Raw genomic sequence first — 23,620 nt, forward strand, 5'->3', positions numbered from 1 at the left:
AACGTGAAGCTCACAGTCCAAAGGGAAACCTGGTGCTGATCACAAAAGCAGTGTTGTTTCAGACTTGATATTTAAGGGATGGGATGCCCTAAAGTTTTCAGAAAAAGCAAAATTCCTATCATCTTACCTGGTATAATCTTACCAGTGTAAGCACACAGAAACACAGATGATAAAGCCTTTCACTGAGTTCTCTAGGTTTTGCTTTTTAAATCCTCAACCCAAGGATGCTTATTGTCAGGACAGCAGAAGACAACACACCTTTGCCAGGTAAGAGTGTGTTGGACTCCTGTGTTTTTCCTAGAAACAATCACTTCCACCATTTAGAGCATGACTGGAAATAATGTCGACTGGGATCTACTGGTAGTTTTCTGGGTGATTTGCAATAGCTCAGCTAAGAATCCCACCTGTTTAAGAGTGGCAACAAATGACTCCAAACCACCCTAAATTAGACTGTAGAAATGGATGAGGCTTGGAATAACAAGGTGAGAAGATGGTAAGCTTAGCTCACTTCCGGTGACAAAACAAGGTTGTATGCTCAGCACCTGCACAGAGGCATCATCTACTTTGATTTCAACTTTGTTTTTTGCACATGGCTCCAGTTGATGGCTCTTGGGACTCTGGTACATCCCACAAGCCTGGGCTCTGTTCTCCCTTGCTTTAGAGGCAGCGACGGGAGGATACAGTTTGCCTGGTCCTGAACTGCAATTATTTAAAAGCTAAATTGGGGAAAAATTGGAGTCAGATTTTTTTAGTTTGCTCTGAACAAATTTTACTTATATAGAAAGATGTGTATAAAAAGTCATGGCAGTTAACAGGTTAACACAGTATAACTAGCAACTCACAAACATATCAATAACAAAACCAATCCTAGTAAAAGTAACAGCAAGATCTAATGCATCAAAACAAAATTAGAACAAGCATCATCAGCAGAAATTAAAGAGACTCTGGAAAACAATATCCTTCAACTGGCTCTGCAAGGAAAGCAGGGAGGAGGTTGAAACAAACTGCTCCTGCAACAGAGTTTCAGAATGTCAGGGCCACTACAGAAAAAGTCCTGTTAATTGCAGAGGTTCGCCTAACTTCTTCATATACAGTGGGTTGCGAACGCGATCTGTGCGGGATGCACGGCTGCAACCCACAGCGGCACGTCTGCGCATGCATGGGTTGTGATTCGGTATTTCTGCACATGCGCAAAGCACGATTTAGCGCTTCTGTGCATGCGTGACTGTCGAAACCCGTTCCAGTACTTCCGGGTTTTGGCGGTCCGCAACCCGAAAAAACGCAACCTGAAGCGTCTGTAACCTGAGGTATGACTGTAGTGGAAAGTAGAGCTGGACCTCATTAGACATCTTAAGAGTCAGAAACTCACATGGAAGGAGACATTCCCTGAGAAAATCAGCACCTATAACCAGCACTTTGAACTGGGCATGGAAACTAAATGGCAGTCAGTTGAAGGGGAAATATGAACAAACTGATCTGCCCTTTTCAATAGGCAGCCTGTCACATTCCTCAATAGCCAAATTATTGAATCCAGGTTGGATTGCTGTAATGCATTCTCTATAGGGCTGCCTTGAAGACAAAATAGAAACTTCAATTAACTGAGAATGCAGTTGCTACAATGTCAACAAGACCCAGGAGGTGGGTTCTTATCCCACCCACTTCATTGGCTTCCTGTTCACCTCCAGGCTCAATTAAAATGGTACAGGACTCAGATAGCTACTAGACCATCTTCTCTCATATCAATACACCCGTGTGCCAAAATGCACATCCAAGAGCCTTCTCTGGATGTGTCCTCCATCTGAAGTAAAGCAGGTAGCAAATGAAAGAGTGCTTTTCAGGATTCGTTAACTGTCCCAAGGGAGGCTTACATGGCTCCTACTTTGCTGTCATTTCAGCACTAGGCAAAGAACTTTTAAAGCATTGCTGACTTCTAGTTTTTAATTTTTGTAAGCTCCAGTAGTTTATAACCAACTGGAGCTCTTGTTCTGTGCTGTTGCATTATTTTTTTCAAAATATGTTATTATTTATTTATTTATTTATTTATTTAAAATATATTATAACACTTATCCTTTTAAAATTACAAAGGATACAACTGGACAGCACAATGTAAAATTACAATAAAATCAACATGTTTATAACAACCACCATAAAGTAGTAAATCCAAAGCAAACAGATTAGGAACAAAATGGTGCTAATTGACAGCAAAAGCTTGGGAAAGCAAAGGAGTTGTCAAAAGGCACTGAAATACCATCAATGTGGGGGTTGCTGTAACTCAAACAGAATATGGTTCCTATGCAAGGGCGCCACAACAGAAAAGGTGCTCTAGACTGTTTGCACTTTTACAGTTTAAAAATATTTATAGGCCACCATTTAGAGCAGTGGGTTATGAAAGTGTGGGCTGGGGAGTGGTTTGTTTATCTAGGGTGGCACTAAGAGGCAAGGGAATGACAGGGAATGATTCGAACTTCAAAAAGCTGGTATCACTGGATCAGGTTAATCTATTTTGTTGAATTAAAATTAACAGTTTTAATTGGATTTTGAATAAATATGCAATTATTTGTTACCGTTTTGAATTTCATTGTGTTATTTTCTGCCTTAGCAGGTTGTCATCCAGCTTTACTCAATAATGCTTTTTACAGGGTGGTGGCACTGAGGACGAGTTTATGGAACCAGCAACCGGCCCATCAGCTGTAGTTTCCAAACCATATTCAGAGGCAGAGCTACATATGTGTTGCAATATTCTAACCTAGAGATTACCAGAGCATAGCCAACAGTAGTTAGATGACTCCTGTCCAGATTAGGGGCACAGCTGGGCCACCAACTGAAGCTGACGGAAGACACTCCATGCCACTGAAGCCACTTAAGCCTCAAGCAACAGCAAAGGATCCAGAAGTACCCCCAAGCAACGTACCTGCCACTTCAGAGGGAGTGTAACCCCCTCCCAGCCATCCAGTCTAGGGAACCACCCACTAGCAGTGTTTCAGTCTTAACTGGATTGAGCTTCAGTTTTGTTGGCTCTCATCCAGTCCATTATCCAGGCAAAGCAACGGTTCAGCGCATCCACTGCCACACCTGCAGATGTAAAGGAGAAATAGAGCTGTATGTCATCAGCACATTGCTGACAATGTACTCCAAAACTCCACTCAGTGGTTTCATGTAGATGTTAAACAGCATAGGGTATAAAATTGAACCATGAGGAACCCTGCATTGAAGGTTCCACAGGTCTGAAGAGCACTCCCCAAGCATCACCCTCTGGTAATGATCATCTAAGTAGGACCAGAACCACACAAAGCAGTGCCTCCCATCCCTAACTTGGACAGCCACTCCAGAAGTATATCATGGTCAATGGTATCAAATGCCACTGAGAGGTTGAGGAGAATTAAGAGGGACACATTTTCCCTGTCTCTACCCCAACAGAGGTCATCATACAGGGTGACCAAAGCAGTTTCTGTGCCAAAACCAGGCCTAAACTCAGATTGAAATGTTTCTACCAAAAGCGCCTAGATCTGTTTCTATCAAAAGCACCCTAGATCTGGTCTACAACCACCGATGCAATAACCTTGCTCAAGAAGGGGAGATTAGCAACTGGTTGGTAATTTTAGATTTTCCAAGTCCAGGGAGGAGTGCTTAAGGAGTGGTTTCACCACTGCCTCCTTCAAACAGGTAGGGACCACCCCATCTTTCAGGGAGGTATTAATCACCTCTTTGACCTAGCCAGCTGTCCCCTCCCTGCTACTTTTTTTTTTTTTTTTTTTAGCCAAGAGAGGTAATGGTCCAGAGCACAACTGGTTGCCCTGACTGAAGCATGCACCTTGTCCACATCTTCAAGCCTTACTAACTGAAACTCATCAAACACAACAGGACTGGACTCTAGACACCATTTGATATTCATCTGCTTTAACAGCGGAGTCAAGATCCCAGTGGATGGAAGTGATTTCCCCCCCCCCCTCAAAATGCTTTGGAAACAGGTCACAGCAAGCTGCCATCAGTTCTACTGCCTCCTTTAGGCCAGAATGTAACAGGCCCCATACTAACCAGAAAAGCTGTCAAACAGCACAATGAGGATGCAATGGCCTCATTGCCAGTAGGTAGATTTGACGATAAGCTTTCACCAGCATTTGATTGCATTTTCTTCCACTCACATTCAAGCCATCTCCAGGCCTGTTTCCTCACTCTAAGCTCTGGAGTATACCAGGGAGCAAAATGGGCTCCACAAAGCAGGAGAGCCCACTTAGCACACTGCTGCCTTTCGGGGAGGAGGCGTGAGGGCTCTAGGACCCTGTCAGAGCTTCACACCTCCTTCCCAAAGCTCAGCACCTCACCTATCAGGCTTTGGGAAGGGCTGGGGGGGGCTGTCAAATTTTAGCCTCATACTCCCCATGTATGGGTTCAAGGTTGAAGCACTATTACAGCCCACTTGGTATGAAAACTTGGACTGCCCTGCTCTAGATCCCTGCATTTCCTGCAACAAGCAAGGAGCAGGATTAGATGGGCTACAAGGCTTCCTTCAGCTTTATGATTCTATTCTTTTTATCTGCAATTCACTTCTCAGAATAGAGAAGGGTGCACCCAACCCTAAGTCCTTGTTTATGTCTCGGTAACTACTGCTGGTTAGCTCTCCAAGCCCTTCAAAACTTTTCTCTATGGCACATCCATTCAACTTTCACACAACTGAAATTCTCATGTGCAGTCAAGTCTGAACCACCACAATACTGAGCTAATGAAAGCAGGGGGGGGGGGATAATTTAACTGCAAGATCAAAGATCAGAGGCAGCAAACAGTGGCTGAGTAGAAAAGGAAAACAGCATGAAATGAAAATCCTGCCATCCCTACTGCCACTTCACCATGCATAAACACCAACCCAACTCCTGTGACAAGGCCCAAGCTCTCCCCACCACCACCACAAACAAGCTTTTTTTTGGCATAGCATCAGCCTTCCAGGAGACAGCAATATTCAAAACCACACATCTGAGACGTTTTTCCTAAGAGAGTGCTGCAACCAAATGAAGGCCCAGAAAGATCAGGTTCTTGCACAAGCCTAGGACAGACAGCCAATGAGATGTTCCCAGGCACACAGATGTCGTCCCTAGTCTGCAAAGCAAGGCAGCCGTCCCACATGCCACCTTGTCGTAATAACTGGAAATGATGGGAACTGACACCCCCTCCCCATTGTTTTGGGAAAGAAAGTTCTTTGATTGAGGCCAAAGGCAGAAAGGAAGAGTGTTTGTCTTGAGGCCCAATGATGCCGAAGTTACATGCTTCAAAATTCCCAGAGGAAGCTGCTGCCTCTCTGGAGGCTCTTACATTAAAGGCATTTCATTAGTTATTGTGTATCCCACCCTCGAAAAATGGGCAACAGCAGGGCGGGGAGGGATAGAAGAGTTGCTCAACCCCAAGTCACATTGATAAACTTTGCAGACTTTCAGATAAATGGTAAAGTGGTACCTCAGGTTAAGTAATTAATTCGTTCCGGAGGTTCGTACTTAACCTGAAACTGTTCTTAAGCTGAAGCACCACTTTAGCTAATGGGGTCTCCTGCTGCTGCCGTGCCGCCGGAGCACAATTTCTGTTCTTATCCTGAAGCAAAGTTCTTAACCTGAAGCACTATTTCTGGGTTAGCAGAGTCTGTAACCTGAAGTGTATGTAACCTGAAGTATAGGTAACCCGAGGTACCACTGTACTTTCAACTGCCTGGGGCCCTTTCTCCTTCTTAGAAAGCTCCCCCCACCTCAAACTGCACCCTCCAAAGAAATAGTTTCAACTAACATGACACGTCTCAAGTCAGGTTTCTTGCTGTTGCCATCACATAGCACTACCTATACTTCCTGACTGACTCTGACACTAGACTAAGCCACATGTTCCACAAAACTGAGGAAGGCTTGCTTCTGTGGGGCTAGAATGTAGTTTTTTTACCTCTATGTAAAGCAAGGAAAAAGTTGTCCCAACTCTCAAATATACTTGGGGGGGGGGGAGAGAACTACAAGAAGCTGATACAAAAGGAAGCTTTTCAAAATTCAGGAACAGCCACTGAGTCAGCCATCTCTAAAACAGGCCCAGAGAAAGGAGACAATCTAGGAAGCATGGCAGCTGACAACCACATAGCATCTAGCCCTGCCCTCCCCAACCACAAGCTGAACTGGGCAAACACTCCACACCCCTCACCCAATCCAAGCAATCTCCTACCCTACAGTTCCCTCCCAAGAGACCTAAGGCAACAGATATCAATGAGGGCACTCTATTCAGAAGAGCCATGTATTGCCCCCACCCCCTAAAAAAAAACCCCAATGTTCATTTCAGAGAAACTGAACAGAGTACAAACTCTAAGGGGAAGTGCCCCATACCTCCTGAAGAGAATGTTCATGTGTGCAAGAGCAGGGCCCTCACCTCTACTTGGCAGGATACCTCTGTCCAACATGGGGGAGGAGCGTGCTTATTCTCTTGTAGCAATTGCTTTTAGTGAGCAAATGAAATGTCTCTCAACAAAAACTTAAGAAGAGAAAGCACAACAAAGTCTGGAACAGAGCCATATGACTTCATTACACTGGACCCACCTTGCAGGAAAATATGTGTGAACAACACAAAGGTAAATCACCTAATCCAGACCCCTAAAGAAGGGCCCCTTTTCACTGTGACGTTCCTGTGGAGTCCTGCAGCTGACAATACTTCCCTCTTGTGATCCAAGATTGTGTGAGGTGTCAACCTACACAAATCCAGCAGGGAGAAAAAAACAAAAAGATTTTTGCAGTTCCATCATCTCATGTCAGAATCTTTCACTGAAATAGAGGCTGTCCTGCTTTCTAATATATAACTAAGTTATTAGACTGGAAGGTATTATAGCGATGATTCTCCAGGCATTGTACAGAACCCAAAAGTGCCAACAGTGTACCTGGATGCACCCCATGCCACTTCCAGGGCGTGCAGACTGCCTAGTCCCCTACTGGCATTCTATAATTGTCAAACCACAACAGCACTAAAGCAAAGAAGAGAAGAGGTGCATTTATCAAGGGACGCGGGTTGCGCTGTGGGTAAAACCTCAGCGCCTAGGGCTTGCCGATCGCATGGTCGGCAGTTCGAATCCCTGCGGCGGGGTGAGCTCCCGTCTTTCGGTCCCAGCTCCTGCCCACCTAGCAGTTTGAAAGCACCCCTAAGTGCAAGTAGATAACTAGGTACCGCTTTATAGCGGGAAGGTAAATGGCATTTCTGTGTGCTGCGCTGGTGCCGGCTCGCCAGAGCAGCTTCGTCACGCTGGCCACGTGATCCGGAAGTATCTCCGGACAGCGCTGGCCCCCAGCCTCTTAAGTGAGATGGGCAAACAACCCTAGAGTCGGACATGACTGGCCCGCAAGGGCAGCGGTACCTTTACCTTTATATAGTTTCTTATGCTGTGTTTAGACGCTTTTGTCTTGTTTGGGACTGTATTCAACAGACATCCTAATAGCCTATTTGCTCTCCAGCTACTTTTGAGCTTTGCCCACAGGCTCAAGGCTCCCAAGACCTATACCTATTTTTCTAATCATAACAAACCCACAGATTCATTGCCAGAACCAGCTACTCTGACCACAAAGGTGATCCAAGGTGACTTGAGCACCGCTGGGAAATATATATTCTTCCCCTCCCATCAAAATAAAGATCAATTAAACTACAGCTTCAAGTATCTTTTACTTAATGATTCCCCTGAAAAAGCCCCATAAGAGTAGAAATAAGGGTGGCTGGACTAGAGAGACGAAAGAGGAAGGGCGACATGACTCCTTTATTAGGAGGCCAGAATCCACAGTTAATACAAAAAGGAAACTTGTGCTGCTCTGACTCCAAAACCATTTTTTCAGGCCACTCAAATGTTTCCTGAGGGAGAAATCTTGGGAATTGCAGCTCCAGCTGATGAAGTCACTGGAGATGGGCAGGGCCCTTAAAAAAAAAATGTAGATAAGGATCATTCTCAGTTACAAGTGTGGGTTATGCAGCAATGTGGGACAGAAAAAAATCCAGTGCTTAATTTTTCCATAGAATTTTTTTTAAGCATTTATAAACTGCTTACTTTTTTAAAAAATCTCTAAGCAGTACACAACATAAATACAATAAACAGTATCACTAAAACAAAAATACAGCATAAAACTGGTAAAACAGTAGTCTTAAAGCATATAAAAACAAAAAACAGGAATTCAAGGAATTCTAACAATTAAAAACAAGTTCTGATTCCAAGGTCACAAAAAGCCAGGGGGGGGGGATATGTGTTTAACAAGAAAACTGAAGCAACTGGTGGTTGCTGCTTCACATAGAGAGCTGGGAAGCACATGTTGTAGTTCAAAGGCAACAGCAGAAAATGCATATTTGGAGGGTCACTACCCTATGATATGCTATAGGGTACACTACGCATAATAAGAATTTCTCCAGATAATCTAAGTGTTTTACAGGTCTACATGCGACATTTTAGGTAACCTTGTCCAGAACTGTTCATTATACGTTAACAAGAAGACCTTGAACATGGCTGATCGGCAGCCACTGCAGTTTCCTCAGAATAGATGTAATATGTGCACATCCAGGCGCCCCACTCAACAAGCTGGTTATTGGATTCTTCACCAACTACAAACCATATCTAGGTGCTTTTGGACGAAACTGATTTTCTGGATCCATTTCAATCAGGGTTTAGGCCCTGTTTTGGTACAGAAACTGCTTTGCTCACCCTGTATGATTACCTCTGTCGAGAGACAAGGTTAATTCTTCTCAAACTCTCAGCGGCTTTCGATACCATCAACCACGGTATCCTTCTGGAGCATCTGTGTGAACGAAGGGTGGGTGGCACTGCTTTGCGGTGGTTCCAGTCCTGCTTGGATGGTTGTTCCCAGAGGGTGTTGCTTGGGAATGCTTTTTAGCCCCATGGAACCTTCAATAGGGGATAGGTCTGAGCTCGACGGAACCCCACATTGTTTAACATCTACATGAAACCGCTAAGTAGGGTTATCCGGGGGGTTGGAGTACATTGTCAGCAGTATGCTTGGTGACATTCAGCTCTATTTCTCCTTTACATCTGCAGGTGAGGCAGTGGAAATGCTGGACCGGTGTCTTTCCTCAGTAATGGACTGGATGAGAGCCAACAAACTGAAACTCAATCCAGATAAGACTGAGGCACTGTTAGTGGGTGGTTCCCTAGACTGGATGTGTGGAAGATCGCCTGCTCTTGATGGGGTTACACTTCTTCTGAAAGAGCAGGTTCATAGCTTGGGAGTACTCCTGGATCCTTTGCTGTCACTCAAGGCTCAGGTGGCCTCAGTGGCCCGGAGTGCCTTCTATCAGCTTCAGTTGGTGGCCCAGCTACGTCCCTATCTGGACAGGGATAGCCAAACTACTGTTGTCTATACAGTGGTACCTCAGGTTAAGTACTTAATTCGTTCCGGAGGTCCGTTCTTAATCTGAAACTGTTCTTAACCTGAAGCACCATTTTAGCTAATGGGGCCTCCCGCTGCTGCCACACGATTTCTGTTCTCATCCTGAAGCAAAGTTCTTAACCCGAGGTACTATTTCTGGGTTAGCAGAGTCTGTAACCTGAACCGTATGTCACCTGAAGCGTATGTAACCCAGGGTACCACTGTACTCTGGTAACCTCAAGGATAGATTTCTGCAATGCGTTATATGTAGGGGCTGCCTCTGAAGACTGTTCAGAAACTTCAGCTAATGCAGAATTGAGCGATCAAGTTGCTCACCAGAGCAAGACAGTTTGTGCATATTACACCGATCCTGGTTTGACTGGACTGGCTACCAATTAGTTTCCAGGCCCAATTTAAAGTCCTGGTTTTGACCTATAAAGCCTTAAACAGCTCAGGACCACAATACCTCAAGGACCACCTCTTTCCATATGAACCTACCTGGACCCTGAGATCACCTTCTTAGGCCCTTCGTGTACATCCTCTCTGAGAGGTCCAGAGGGTGGCAACACAAGAACGGGCTTCTCTGCAGTGGCTTCCCATCTGTGGAATGCTCTTCCCAGGGAAGTTTGCCTGGCGTCTTCATTATACACCTTTAGGCACCAGGCAAAAACGTTCCTTTTTAACCAGGCCTTTGGTTGATTTGATTATCATCTTATGCCCTCTTAAAAAGGGGGGGTATTGAGTTGCTTTTATTTAGATTATGTATTTTGTAGTTTTATATTTTGATTTTATTCTATGAACCACCCCGAGACCTCCAGGTATAGGGTGGTATATAAATTTATTATTATTATTATTATTAATTATTATTATTTCAGACCAATCCCAAGGGAAGCCCCACACTAAACTAATCAAGTGGAACCAAAGGTTCTGGACAGTTTTGAGCCCACACCAATGGTAGTTCCCAGTACATTCCTTTGTCTATTTAACAAAAAATTATATAATACTTGATTGTAAGAAAACCTCTAAGTGGTTTACAAAAATATAAAACAAAACATCAAAATTATCAACAAAAAAAGTTAAAACGTTTTAAAATATTCAAAAGATTTTTTTTCTTTATTTTCTTACATGGAAGTGAATGGCTACCAGTTATTTTTTTTGGGGGGGGGGGATAAAGTGCTATACCCTTGGGAACAACACCCATCCCCATAAGAGCAGGTACCTCTTCCTCCCCACTGGGAGGAGTGGGGGCGGAGAGGGGCTCCAAGTCAGGCCTGTATAATGCAATACACACAGAGAGAATACACACACAGGAAACGCCTTCTGCTCTGAGGTCTCTGCAATATACAGGCTCTCCCTCCAGTCACTCAACCCTTCATGATGTGCTGGAGAGAATAGCCAGTGACCAACAACCTCTCTGTCATCCTTAACCAGGGACTGGCTTCCGCAGTTGGTGGCCCAGGGGTGGGGGAAGAGACAGAATAGATTTTGCCAGTCGTCCATGCACTGGTAATTTCCAATTGCAATGGGTTTTCTGCATGTAGACTGGCTTTCAGAAGTAGTTTCCAAACACCAGGGGTGAAACTAGGCTATATTTCACCCAGTTTGGCGTGCGCGCACGCACACACACACACACACACACACAGAGGGGTTGGGGGGTTGGGAGCCTTAATGTTACCCTTCTGAAGGCTTTCCCAGGGCAAAAAACCCCAGCTAGCCCCCGCCCCCGTAGCTACACGATGGCCACACACAGCAGGTCCAGACCACAGCTGTCAGAGTGTTAATGGGGACTTCTCAAAATATGTTAGATCCCTACTTACAGAACTGCATAGACTTTAGACTGTTGATGACCTCAAAGGCCAGGATACCTAAAATACCACCAACTCCCATATGGATCCTTCTATGTGTTGAGGTCATAGTTAAAGACCATGGTCTGTAACCAGAGCAAGGGCCTTTTCTGTTCTGGTGCTATCCTTTGGAATCCCCACCCCAGCAAGGACCACCTGCCTCCCCTTTCTTTTAGGTAGCAAGTGAAAACAACCACATTTAATGTGCCCTTGAAGCCAGGTGGGAGAATCAATTTATTGAGGAAGATGCATGCTATTTGCATGACTGTATTTTGTTGACCAGCCTTGCTATTGAGAAGAAAGATAGTAAGCATTTCTCACCAAATTCAACGCCAAGACTACTACCACCATCAACAGCTACTAAGCCCATAGGCAGGGCAGAAAGACCTGAGATGAGAACAGCTCTGGTATAAAGGTAAAGGGACCCCTGAACATTAGGTCCAGTCGTGGCCGACTCTGGGGTTGCAGCGCTCATCTCGCTTTACAGCTTCTGGGTCATGTGGCCAGCTCCGGCGAACAGAGCAGCGCATGGAAATGCCATTTACCTTCCTGCCGGAGCGGTACCTATTTATCTACTTGCACTTTGACGTGCTTTTGAACTGCTAGGTTGACAGGAGCAGAGACCGAGCAACCGGAGCTCACCCCGTCGTGGGGATTTGAAATGCCGACCTTCTGATCGGCAAGTCGTAGGCTCTGTGGTTTAACCCACAGCGCCACCCGTGTCCCTTACAGCTCTGGTAGGGACCAGCTAACATGGAATACCATCCCTTGCTGAACTCAGAGATGAGAATGACCCAACTCCTCCTCCTCCACTGCTGCTCCCGATCAACCAATGCACAGGCTGGACTGTGAAGCCAGTCCTGGTCCTACTTTGTCTGGTAGCTGTTTCCACCAGCCTTAAAAGCTGCTTATGCCAGACTGGAGAATAGCAGGACTAGGTTTCAATAACTGGCTTATCAAGTCCAGGATTAAATCTGATCTTAGAGCAGAAATGAGCACTGCTACTTGCGAAGCCTCTCTCTACCACCCAGACACATTTGTCAAATTTCACAGGAATGCAAATAGCTAGAAATAAAATAGACAAGCTGAATGCTGGCAATGAGGTTTTAAAGGGCTTTTACTGTGTAGCAGGGGCTGCTGTCTCACACACAGAAGACAGCACAGTAACTGACAACTGAAATGTCAGGTTGTGTGAAAGCATCCGTCACAAACAGCCCTGTAGTGTTATAGACAAATGCTATTAGTACATAATCAATTTCCACTGCAGGTTCCTGCAGTAGCTACAATATACCACCTTCTCAAGAGAAATTTGATGCACCAGAGTGAAGACAGACAACAAGCGTTCATCTAAAACTGATCCAAACAACCACGCTAGGGACAAGGCCAAAAACTTGAATTTTCAAGGTTGATGAGTACTTGAAAATATGAATGGTAAGAAGTCAAAAGAATTTACAATAAAGGTGTCAGTTTAGCAGGATAGAGTAAAGTCAAAAGGAATCTGACAAAGCCAAATTTGCAGCAGTCTATAGCTATGAACACACACACACACACACACACGCTTGATGACTGGTCTGTCACCCAAGTCACCACAAGCTGGAGGTTGGCACCTGAATTTCCTCTTTTCTAGACCTGTACCATTGTGTGGAACATATAGCTGAGATGTGCCTGAGAGCACTGCTGCCCAAGTGTGGTCTTCCTGAGGCCCAAACTGCCTCCCCTAAGAGCTTTATGTAAATTGAATCAGGCTCTCAATTTGCTAGCATGCAATGGAGGGGGGGGGGGGAGAATCACATTAGACATCAACAAAGCAGAAGGTTAATTTGAAGCTCCCAGCCCTGCTGCTCCTCTGCTCATCTCTCCCTCAGCGCCTGCTCTTCTTGCTGTGCAAAGCCTGACATCTACAGTTCTGTCTGGCACAGTGAGGGGCTCTGATACAAGGATGGTGGGTACACAACAATCAAGGGCTTCTTCAGCAAGCATGTGCTTTCGCTCACAAAGCCAACCGGGCTCTACCAAACAGGACAAGGGGCTTCAAGTCTCCCCAGCCTATTTAGTCCTCAAATTTACCTGGGGCTGTGGAAGCTTTAGAGCATCAGTCACCCCATTTTGCATCGGCAGAATGCCTACTGCCCACCTTCTTTTTTAAGAGGATAAGGGCTCACCCCTTCCATTCAGAAGACACTCCCAAATGCTCTTACGGCTCATCAGCGCTAAACTAGAAGACCTCTAAGGATTCTCCTGGCACTTTCCCTTCTGCAAGCCATTGTCATATGCAGTCTGCTTCTTGTCTTTCTCTGCAAGTCCAACCAGCCTCTTGACACACTCCCACACACAAGAACTACTGTGCCTGGAGAGACACTTATTCATCCAATGCAGGTCTCTGTCCATTTCTACAGAACTCAGTAAGAGAACACCAGTAATGCACCTGGCTTAAGGAGCAGGATGAACACTGGTATATTTTTGCAACAGTTGACTTAGGGTTAAAAGAAGAATCAATTTTATACCTTGAGCAATAGAGACGAACTCTTAACCACCAGCTGACTGATACATACATCATACACTACATTCTCTTCTCAGAGGTCTCTCATGTACTTCTGATGGAGTAAGAAAGCTCAGGGGAAAACTAAGCAGACCACAAAAAGAGCTCAGGCAATGAGTGAGCAACACCCAGGACTATATCTAAGAACAGATTTTCCAGGGCACAACTAGCACTATTAAGGAATGTCCAGAAATTCAGCAATCTACAGGATTTTTCTGACAACTCTTTTCCAACCCTATCCCAAATTAGAATATGCATCCAAACCCTTAGCAAAGTGAAATGCCTTCTGAAAAACACACACCACAAAATCCAAGGATTAGAGCTATACGTTCTTCAGCCACTTGGGAACGAAACTGTGCAATTAAGGGTGATGTGAAATTTAACTGTGCAGCTTTAATGTTTAGTTAACTAGGTGCTTTCTGCAGTTTGACAATACTATCCAAACAGCTGACCAAGATCCCCAACTCATTAAAAGGATGAATTCAGAAGCTAACCACCAACAATTCCCAACTCAAGAACATGGCCAAATACAAGTCACCAAACCCACTTCTTTCACTTCAGAGCCAGAAGTGGAAATAGCCACGAAATCTCCAGGATATAGATTGTTCCAGGCATCCTGCAAGCTCCTATAGTAGGCAAGCGGGTAATCTAGCAGTTGCCATGGCTATCCTTTTGCCCCTTGAAAGCAGATCTTCCCAGCCTGAAAACCCAAGGTGGAATAAAGTTTAAAGGGAAACTATGCACCAGCTGCATATTACAGCACCCCACGAAAACATATACAATATTTCCCTAGCTTTTATCACCATTGTGCTTTAAGTTGTGGTTGCTGTGGAGATAACCACTTCACTGACTGACAGTTGTCCTGGGGGAATTCACAAGAAAATGTGCCCATGGCCGAGGCCTCTTTTCAGTGCCAGAACTCTAACCCAAAACAACAAAGCGCTCCTCTGAAATTGAGCACAAGTGGACCAGACAATCCCTTTTCTCCTCTCTTTCCTAAGAGCTCTCTAGAAGGTTGGCCATTCTCTTTTCAAACTATGCCAGCTGGGTTTTTCCACACACCCACTGTGTGCATACTGACTCACATGCAGAACAGCCCCTCAACTAGGTGACAGTGTTCATTAGCCTCCAAATTTTTATTCTTAGGTATATTTTCCCAGCACAATTGAGATTATAGCTATTTATCATTAAAAAACAAAAAAGTGAGTGATAACGATACATAAACAATGGTGTACTATCACATTACAAGACATTTGCTTAGTTTCGTAGCTTTTACAGATGTGTCACCCCAGCAGCTCTTTCTAGGTACAGACTGTGGTACCAAGCCCACCCCAGCACTACACAGCATCAGGATTTCTCAGACAAACCACTTAATCAAAACCACGAGTATTCACTGCACAGGGCCTGTATGCAGATGTTTCGATCCCCATTCTTCCATCCTGATATGTTCATCTAAGAACAACTGTATTGTGGATTGGTTACTTCAGAAATGTACAATCTCAGGGCGAAAAAATCAAGGAAAACAAATCTGGTTTTGAAAAGACTGGTTGAACAAAGAATTTCTCACCTGGCTCCCTTTCCCTCCCTTCACAGTACAAAAGTACAGGGTAGAAACACAGCCTATAGGATTGCAACATCAGGGAGAAAGAGAACAGAATTCAGAAAATAAGACAAAATTAAATCAAGACCATTCTGGAAAATTTATCTTAATTAGCAATACTCTTTTTTCAGATTACACTCAGATTGTACTGGCAGGCACCTTAAATTGCTTAGTTCACTCCTGGGAGAATTCCAAATACAAATATGGGTAAAGAGAGGGTGCCATGAACATCCCCCCCCTCCCCCCAAAAAATGTGGAATGAAGAACAAGAGAGAAAATAAGTCTTTGCTTTGTTCAGTCATCTCAATTGCCACAACGATTACACTGGTAAAGCTGTGTTGTTGTATTAGTAGAATCAATGAGAGATTTTGAGTTTTCCCTCCCAAATTGTCTTTCTGAAAAAGCCCAAATTTGTGCTAATCAATGCTGAGTTACCACACCAGAAATACTCCAAGAATAATACAGCTGCCTCCTTGAATTTCCAGTGCCAATCTCAAGCCGACAGAACAGGGGGATACATGCACTCATCGGGGATTACAGTGTTGAAACATACGCTACCCAGCGCTTTAAAATCAAGTTAAGACACAACCCTGCTCATGCCTTTGTAACGCAACACATTCCTCATAAAAAGCGAGTGCGGTAATCGAGCAACAACAATGCAGGCCCCTATCCAGGCACCTGCTTTGGAGGCAGCGGTTCCTCTACAGCTGCTCAACTACTGGCCAGTCTTCTTTAAGGGAATCTATTCCATTAACTTCCCTCAACTCGAAATGCCACAAGATCATAAGGAGGGGGGGAGGGGGGATAGAAAGTGAGAAAGAGGAAGAGTTTAAAAGGCTGGACAAAGGTCTACACTTTTTATCCGGGACCAAGTGGCTCCCTGCTTAATGTGCACCAACAATAACCATGGGAAGGCTGTGTGCGGAGATTTCTTTGGTATGACTGAAAAGCACCTTAGCTCAGTTCCCGGGAACAAAAGGCCAGCACTATGGAAAGTGACCTGGGGTTTTCCCATCAAGTCAAGTGTCAAGGCCACTTCATTTTCCCCTCTGCTCAGATGCAGAAAAGCAAACTTCCTAGCAGCTCTTCTTCCTCAGAGCCAAATATACAGAGAACATTTTTAAAATTAAAACAAAGCAGCCCTCTCAGACGCAGAAGAGAAGCTGCTTTTCCTTCCCGCAGTTCTTCGTTACCGACAAACGCCTACTTCCAGGCAGAGAATAGTCCGAGTGTCAGAGTTGATTTTACTCTCTAAAGAAAGTCAACTGACCAAAAGCAAAGGAGAAAAAATGCATTTTATGTTCAAATAGAGACAAGAAACAGAAGTGGAGGGAGGAGGGGGAGAAACCCTGAAACACTTTCCTTCTTTTCACAGCAGGCGCCCCACTAATGCTGGCCTCCGATTTGCAAGTGAATTGAAGTTGTCATTGGACCTTTAAAAAAAAAAGGGTGGAGAAGGAGAACAGAAGAGAGAATTAAAGATGTGGAGGAGGGAAAAATGTAAAGAAAGAAAGGGAAACTGAAATGAATCATTGCCTGACATGGCGGCCCAAGGACAAGCCACAAAGTTGATGCTGGAATGTTTAGCCAGACCCTGAGACCACAGAGTGATGAAAATGCACCACACGACCCTCAGCCTTTGAACCCAGAACATGCTCTGCAATTGCACTTCCACATGCCTCCGCAGGCTCCAGCTGAAAACTGGAGGAGGCACAACAGTTCAAATAGGAAAGGAAATGACATCAGCAAACTGGAGGACCTGTTTAGAAGAGACCAAAACAAAACAAACTTCTAAATATTTTCCATAAGAGACCTCTCACAAAAAGCCATGAAACATACCAGTAACACAGCACCAACAGAATAAAAATAAGGGATTGCAACTGTCATCGTCGGAATGGGGGGGGGCCCACAAGTATGCCAAAGCAGAGGAGGCCGCAAGCTCTCCTCGACTGAGTTTTCCCTTCTGCCGATGTTGCATTCATATTGCTGTTTATCACCAAAACCAAGCCCAGCATTTCACTTCATACAGGACCAGACAGTGAAACCAGGTTGTTAATACTGAATTCTTAATACTGGCAAGTATTCAGTTACATAATAATAAAAGAGGCTGCAGCGGACAGCAATGCAAGGCCACACTTTGTCACTAACATCAAACAAAAAACAGGGCACAGCTGTTTCCAATCAGAGCTGATTTCAATGCAGGTAGTTTATGAAAAGAAAAAAAGAAAAATAAAGTATGGGTAATTCATTTGCCTCCTGAACGATAATCCTCCTGACAAAGGGTCCAAACCTCACTCCTGCGATACCCATGGCTAGTATGGGAACTGTTAGCTACCTAACGCTGAGGAAATACATGTGCACAAAGCACACACCTATCTTTCTCACATACACTGATTTTCACATATAAAAACTTACTATATATAAGAATAGGTAAAACCACTAAAAATGTACAGGAGTATTTTGAATATAGATGAATAGAAAGTACACTTCTCAGATTAATACCAAGCTTTCATTGCTTTTCTATGCAATACCTTAAGACTGTAAATCTATAACCACTGCAATAATTTAGTGATTAAAAACTATGATAACATATTGTGTAACTGAAAACCACATAATGCCTGCCAACACTCCTCCTAGACATGGAACAAAAATACATAAAGTGTGTTGCTTGCAGCAATCTTCCCTCAGTTTTTTAACTGGAAGGGGGGGTGCTCACATACACATCAGAAAACGGCTCACTACGATCTACATAAACATTTCAATTCGTAACAGCTTAAAAAAAAAACCTGTTCCCCCTGTCCCATCTCTTTCTAATAAATGAGGACAGAAACATTCCTTTCTTTCTAAGTTTGCTGTAACTGGAATAGCTGGTCTTGCGTTATGTCCTACGTATTCAAAGTTGCTTTGTAACAAGATATGGAAACCAAACCTTATTTGCTTAAATTTCAAGGCTCGGGAAGGGGGGCTTCCCCCTCTTCCTGCAGCAAGATAAAAATTAAACCAAAATATAGAAATATTCCTCTAGGTAGCCTCTGCCCCTCCTAAGCTGCCAGCCTGTTCAGCTCAACGGCAGGATTCCTGGCCCCTGAGGAAGGCGTCCCCAAAGGCAGGACCCGACGACCACGGCGAGCTGGGGAACGGCTTCCATGGGTAGTTTGGGCCGGCACTTCTCAGAACCCAAAACAAAGGTCTGGGCGAAAGACGCACTTGGCACCATCCACCGCAAACCCCCGGACATTTGGTCTTCACCACCACCACCACCCTCCCCGCGGAGACGACTCGGTTTGTTATGAGGAAACAGCAAAAAAGGAAAAAAGGAAAAAGGCGCAGTTGCAAATATTTAGATAAGCGCATAACGACGACTCCTCAGCACTAAGCCAGCAAGGCACAGGGGGCCGGCCCCAGGGTGGAGTGGACTGGGGCGCGGGGGGGGGGGGACTCCTGCTTGCAACTCTCCGGGTGCCCCCTACCTAGGCAGGAGAGCGCTGGGCCGAGGGCGCTCGGGGGCTCCGGTGACATGTCGGCAGGCAGCGTGCCTGGGCACCGCCTCCGGAGCAGGGGGTAGGGGCTGCCTCCCCGGGAAGCGCGACGAGGAGGCCGGCGGAGGGGAGCCGCGGCGGCGGGCGGGCATCGCAGCCATTTCCCGGCCACCCTCTTCGCTGCCCTATCGATTATGCAGATGGGCCGATCAATCTACCCTCTGCCGAGCCGAGCGCCGAGGCACTCCTGCCTGCCAAGGCGAGGCAAAGCGGAGAGGCAGCCCGCCCGCCCGCCGGACTCTCCTCCACGCCTCGCCGCTGACCGGCGGCCAGCCCAGCCCGGGCAGCTCCTTCTTCTCCTCGTGGGCCGCCTCTCTCTCCTGCCTGCTTGCGATCGGTCGGAAACACCTGCGAGGGCGAGGGACACAAAGTTTGCCGGGGGGGCCCCGATCCAGGCGGGGGGCTGGCCGAGCCAGCCCCATGCAAAGCAGCCCAGGCGGGGCGGCGGAAAAGTTGCCACTTACGCGGCTGGCGGCGGCGTCCTCCCTCCTTCCTCCTCTTCTTCTTCGTCTCCCCCTCCTGCTGCTGCTCCGGCGAGGCGGTTAATCCCGGGAGAAGGCGGCGGCGGCGGGGCTACAGATCCCATGAAGGCTGCAGGATCGGCGCGCTCCGAGGAGGAGCCCGGGGTGGCGGTGACGGGACGAGGCGGCGACCGGAGCAGGAGCGACGGGGGCCAGAGCCAGGCGGGAGCCGCTTCCACTTGCGTCGCCGGCGCTGCTGCTGCTGCTGCCGCCGCCGCCGCTGCCCAGCAGCAGCAGCAGCATCGTTCTCGGGAGCGGGCGGGCGCCCCCCGGAGCGAGCGAGCGAGCAGAGGAAGGAAGAAGCGGGGCGGGCGAGCGAGCGAGCGGGGGGCCCGGACAGGCGAGCGGACGAGAGCCGGGCTGGCGGGGCGGCCGGAGCAGGAAGCGCCCGCGCTCAGATCTGCTGATTGGGGAGAAAAAAAACTCTTTGGATCTTTATTCTGCTAATTAGTTTCCTGCAAAAAATGGCTGATTAGTGCAGTGCGCATGTGCCTCATTACCCAGGCACGACGGGAAGGGCTAATTAGCCACCTTCTGGATCAATAAGATTCAGCCCAGGCGGCGGCGGGGGAGGGAGCGCGCGAGCGAAGCAGGGGAGGGGGGGTGGCGGCGGCGGCGAGGAGGAGAGAGGGGGAGGAGGCGCGGGAGGGAGCGGGCAAGTGAGGAGGGAGATAGGAGGGGGGCCGGCGGGGCAGCCAGGAGGGCCAGAGGGAGGAGAAAAGGAGGAAGCTCTCCCAAACCGGGAGGGGGGAAGGCGGAGAGAGGGAACGGGGACCAGTCCGGGCCGCTACCCCCCCCCCGCATTCCATCGGGCTCCTCGGCCGCAGGGCCGCCTCCTGGTCCCCTCCCCCGCGGTGGGACGGGGCTGCAGCGGCGGCGGCGGGAAGTTGCCGAGAAAGTTGCTGCTCGGCGGGAGGAGCCCAACTTGGCCGCGGCCCCGATCCTCTGCCCCCGAGTTGGCCGGCTTTGCTCGTCTCGGGCTTCGGGTGTGCCGTCGCCGCAGGAGGAAGCAGCTGCATTCCTGCGTTCCCCACCAAAGGTCGCTTCTTCGCGGCCCCCGTAACGGGCTGCGCCGTTTCCTCGTGCCCCGCTGAGTCGCTTCGGCCAGCCGCTGGGTTTGGAGCCTTTGGAGGAAGCTTCCTCCCCGCCTCACCACCCAAGTTCTTTCCCCCCGGAATGGCCGAAGAAGTCCGGCAAAGGCGGCTGGCGTGGAAGTACGGGAGCCGCTGGAGCGGAGATCTTCTGCCCTCCGCCGCGCTTTGATTCCCTTTTCGGAAGGGCGCCGTTCTGCCTCCCCTTCCAGCTTCCTGCATTTCTGCTGGGGTGGCGAGGCCGGCTCTGGACATGTTTGTTTGCTCAAAGACAACCGGTAAACGGGGACTGCCGAATTGGGACAGGCACGCATCCTTCAGCGGCTTTTTCCTTTGGGGTTGGGTGGCTTTTTAGAACGTGTCGCAGCGAATGCACCGAACGAGCGGAGCTTTCTCGGTATTTTAGATGCTAGCTAACAGATTAAAACTGTACGTATTTAATTCGAGACATTCTGCAACCACTATTCGTGTGTATGTAATAACAAGTATGCATAATGGTGAATGTATCCGTAGGAGGCGTGCGGAGGTGCCGTGTCTGCCTTGCAGATATTTATGTGACCGCTTTCGGGTACTTGGTACCCACACGTTTGTTTTCTCTTTGTTTTAGTTTGATGGCAAAATGTTTTTTTAAAAAAATAATTAATTTTTCTAGAAATGAGAGTGCTGGACGCTCCTGAGTGCATTTTTTCAGTTTGTCAACTATAGTTTGTGCCCCTCATCCCTGGGGAATGAAATCCAAATTGATGATCAATCTGTGTAGCAGGAATGCCTCCTACTACTCTTGGCATTTGAGCTCTGCAGAAAAGCGACAGGGATAGGGGCCAAACCAAAGTGCTTGGGTTTCTACTAAGGAAGCGAGAGAACATCTGGGGAGGTGTAGGGTGTTTAATTTTGCTGCAAATAGTGTCTTATCCAGAGATTATGGGACCTCTTCCACCCCCAGTTTGTCTGTATGTGCCTCAGCCCAGCTAGCTGGCTTGTGTACTGCAGTCCTTCCTTCTCCTTTCACATGTGGATTCTATCAGTGTAAACATGCCAAAGCACATCTGTCTGTACAATTAATACGATGATCCAAGCATCATTCTTTAATTGGCTTTCTCAGCTGTTCGCCCCCCCCCCTTGCAGTCTTGTTCTGCTCTGATTTCCAGATCTAAGTTACCCTAAATAGAAGGCTGCTTTTACCACTAAGGCAGAAGAAGGGTTAATATGCAGTAGCAAAAGATTGGTGTGCTCTGGGGCATTTTTAGCTGCCTCTGGAAAAGGTGTAGGGGAGATAATCAAAACCTGGCTAACTATGGGCTTAAGCTTTGGCAGGTGCCAGAAGTAGAGGTGGAAGAACAGCTCTGACTTCTAGGCAGGATGGAAGAAATTGGAAGCTTTCTTCTTCCTAACGCAGAAGAGAACAAAATTGCCCAAAATGATATGGGCTCAATAGTATCTGAGATCAAATAGAGGTGCTTGATACACCTTGTGAACTGCTGTATTTTTTGAAGTTTTTGCCAGATGGGTATTAATTAAAAAATATTCTTATTAATAGAGAAATGTTCCTGGGTGAGCAGACAGCTCACTATAACTGCTGTGAACAACTGAACACATACATTCAGAGAAAATGTGGTGTTAACACTGGAAAAAGGCACATTGTAAGACCCCCCCAATTAAATATTTACCTAAAGAAAAATACAAGAAATGACAAACTTTTCTTTTGTGAAATGGCTACATAGGTAGGAGCACCTTGTGAAAACCAGCAAGTTTATTTAGCTTTTTTTGTCTCTTAAGACAAAAGTGCTGGAAATAGAAAAGGTGAGGTGGGGATTCTTGCTGTAAGGCATTTGGTCTGCCAAGCACTGATTTGGCTGAATATACCGTAGTCCCCCTCTGTAAACTGAAGTAGGAGATCCATAACAGTCCCAAACATGGATGAGACTGACTCTTCACTCTAAACTGAGTTATACAAAGAGATCAAACGGTAAAAATTGAAGTAACTTGTGGAATAAAAGCTATTGGAAATGCTGCAATGTTGTGCTATTTTCGGATGTAGGACTGCTCCCCCCCCCCGCACCTGAATTAAACTGGGGAGGGGTACACTTAAGCCAGAAGTTACAGGATTGAAAGTTCTATTGGCTCAACTTGCCTGTTGCCTTGAGCCATGGTAAAGTTATACTGCCTTGGGGTCAATGGACTTGAGCTTCTTTTCTAAGATGTAACCTTCCTTGCTGGAAGACACCTCAGGGTATGTACAGTAATTTTGTTGTTGCTGCTTGAAAATGTAGCAAAGGAGCAAGAATGCAGCTTGCAAAAGTAAACACATCTAATGCTGTGAAAATGTGGGTCAACTTAGATGTATGGCCACTAAGCTAGCAATATATTACTTCTGTATAAAGTTCCTAACAGTTGCTGCTAAACAAATGTTAGGCATGGTACTAGTAAACTATTTGAAGGTACCGTATTTATCAGAATTCGCATTCTGTCTGCTCCTTCGCAATGGATATGTGCAATCAACACCTAATACCAGGAGTATGCAGCCTTCTCAGCATTTCTTTTCCTAATTTAGCTGCACAGTCTATAAATGCTTTGATTGTATTTTGATTTGGAAATTTTCTTGTTTGAACAAAATCAACTCCACAGCACAGGGGAGGAAAAGGAAATGGCTGCTGTTAAATAAGTAGAGCTGATGTATTAATGTGAGGGCTTCACAGATCAGAAACTCTTGAGGGCTGCTTCCCTCTACATGGCAAGTCAAAGCAGCCTCTGGGGCTGAGATGCAGAAATGCCACTGGGATCTTAAGAGGGGAGCTGGAGAGATGGACTGTTGCAAAGCTCCTCAAACCAGAAGGCTGATTTATATCAGCAAGTGTGTTATTGCTTAAAGGGTTGTGACTCGGGATCTGCCTTTTTGTACAGAAAGACAGCAGAAGATCTGTTTACATTTCTTCTCGAGAGAAGTTTTCTCTAGCCTCTTCAAAGAGACTTTTTTCTTCATGAACACCCTATCCCCCCCCCCCTGCACATAGTATCATAGTCAATAAGAATGGGTGGCTATCAGTGAATTAAGTTACACCTCACCTTTCTATATCATACTGTACAGAGGCAGCAATCGGGTATTGTTTCTAGTCTATTATCCTTG

General features: G+C 46.4%; 1 protein-coding gene across 19 annotated transcripts in view; it reads right to left on the reverse strand.

Annotated features, from left to right (window-relative positions):
• ZFHX3 (zinc finger homeobox 3) overlaps positions 1-23,620 on the reverse strand; it is a 384,144-nt gene that overhangs the window by 144,873 nt on the left and 215,651 nt on the right. For 13 of the 19 annotated variants that reach the window (XM_081923280.1, XM_081923279.1, XM_081923276.1 and 10 more), the window contains one exon: positions 2,912-3,072. The exons of 2 other annotated variants lie outside the window; for them this stretch is intronic. The gene's annotated coding sequence lies outside the window, so the exon portion shown is untranslated. Of the gene's footprint in view, positions 1-2,911; positions 3,073-18,815; positions 18,938-19,348; positions 20,004-23,620 lie in introns of those variants that run through there. 4 more of the 19 variants (XM_081923267.1, XM_081923268.1, XM_081923273.1 and 1 more) reach the window with 4 other exon arrangements.

This window comes from Podarcis melisellensis, assembly GCF_964234715.1.
Source record: "Podarcis melisellensis genome assembly, chromosome: 8".
Lineage (NCBI taxonomy): Eukaryota > Metazoa > Chordata > Lepidosauria > Squamata > Lacertidae > Podarcis > Podarcis melisellensis.